Consider the following 1,823-nt stretch of genomic DNA (forward strand, 5'->3'; position numbering starts at 1 on the left):
GCGGGACAAGCGAGAACGAGGTATGGTGAGGAGATTAGCGGCGGAGGAGCGGAGGGTGCGGGCTGGGCTGGAGAAGGAGAGAAGGGAGGTGAGGTAGGAGGGGGCAAGGTGATGGACAGCCTTGAAGCCCAGGGTGAGGAGTTTCTGCCTGATGCACAGATTGATTGGTAGCCACTGGAGATTTTTGAGGAGGGGAGTGATATGCCCAGAGCATTTCTGGACAAAGATAATCTGGGCAGCAGCATGAAGTATGGATTGAAGTGGAGAGAGACACGAGAATGGGAGATCAGAGAGAAGGCTGGTGCAGTAGTCCAGACGGGATAGGATGAGAGCTTGAACGAGCAGGGTAGCGGTATGGATGGAGAGGAAAGGGCGGATCTTGGCAATGTTGTGGAGCTAAGACCGGCAGTCAACTTGAGCCTCCGCCCTCGACTCTCTCCCGTGCCTCTGCTGCCCAGCACAGGTGAGTTTTGACTTGTAGCAGATTGCCTTCCACTCGCTAGCCACTGCCCAAGCTAGGAATGGAATGGACAGGCCTCTGCTTGACTCTCCCTTCCGTAGCCGAGACTAGTAGAGGACTGGAAACTCTCCAGATGCGACCCTGAGAGAGGGAAGCACTGGGTAGTTGCAAGAGAAGCCACTCAGAGACCTTGTCCAACATGGGGCTCACAGGCTAAGGGGGAGTGGGAACAGGAATTTCATCCCCAGTTTACCAAGTTCTCTTAAGTCCCAGATCCATGCTCTTCTCACTAGGTAGCACTGCTTCTTATAATAATAATAATAATAATAATGGCATTTATTAAGCACTTACTATCAATCAATCATATTTATTGAGCGCTTACTGTGTGCAGAGCACTGTATTAAGCGCTTGGGAAGTACAAGTTGGCAACATATAGAGACAGTCCCTACCCAACAGTGGGCTCACAGTCTAAAAGTATGTGCTATGTGCAAAGCACTGTTCTAAGCGCTGGGGAGGTTACAAGGTGATCAGGTTGTCCCACGGGGGGCAGGGGGGGCTCACAGTCTTAATCCCCATTTTACAGATGAGGTAACTGAGGTCCAGAGAAGTGAAGTGACTTGCCCAAAGTCACACAGCTGACAAGTGGCGGAGCCGGGATTTGAACCCATGACCTCTGACTCCAAAGCCCCTGCTCTTTCCACTGAGCCACGCTGCTTCTCTATACTGTGGAGCATGTGCAGGCTCTTAGGGACCGTCTCTATATGTTGCCAACTTGTACTTCCCAAGCGCTTGGTACAGTGCTCTGCACACAGTAAGCACTCAATAAATGCAATTGATTGATTGATTGATTGATTAGGGCCACATGAGGAGTCAGCAAATAGGGATGAGGAGCTATTCTAAGGAAGAAAAAGACTAGAGTAGAGGAGGAAAAATTTAGGAATGGTGTTTATTAAAGTGCTTATTATGTGTGCCAAAACACCTTACCAAATGCTGGGGTGGTGGATAAAATCATACAGTTAGGAATAATCCGTGTCCCTCAGGGGTCACACAGTTTAAGAGGTAGGAGAGCAGATCTGTTACCCCCATTTTACAGATGAGGAAACGGGCCTAGTGAAGACATCATCAATGGTCATTACTGAGTGATTATTGTGTGTAGGGAACGGTACTAAATATTTGGGAAAATACAAAGCAACGGGGTTGGTAGACAAGTTCCCTGCCCACAGTGAGCTTACAGTCTAGAAAGGGGAGACAGATACAGATGTAAATACATGATTTATGATATATAATTTATAGATCTGTACGTAAGTGATGTGGGGCTGCAGGTGGGGCAAATATCAATAATAATAATAATAATTGGCATTTG

The 1,823-nt window shown here is 48.0% G+C and overlaps 1 non-coding gene across 1 annotated transcript; it reads right to left on the minus strand.

Annotated features, from left to right (window-relative positions):
• Nucleotides 1-473: 473 nt before the first annotated feature.
• On the minus strand, nt 474-611 carry LOC119942970. The gene has a single exon (XR_005455461.1). It is a non-coding gene; the product is annotated as a small nucleolar RNA SNORA7 (small nucleolar RNA).
• Between the last annotated feature and the right edge of the window lie 1,212 nt (nt 612-1,823).

Source organism: Tachyglossus aculeatus, chromosome 21 (genome assembly GCF_015852505.1).
Source record: "Tachyglossus aculeatus isolate mTacAcu1 chromosome 21, mTacAcu1.pri, whole genome shotgun sequence".
Classification (NCBI taxonomy): Eukaryota; Metazoa; Chordata; class Mammalia; order Monotremata; family Tachyglossidae; genus Tachyglossus; species Tachyglossus aculeatus.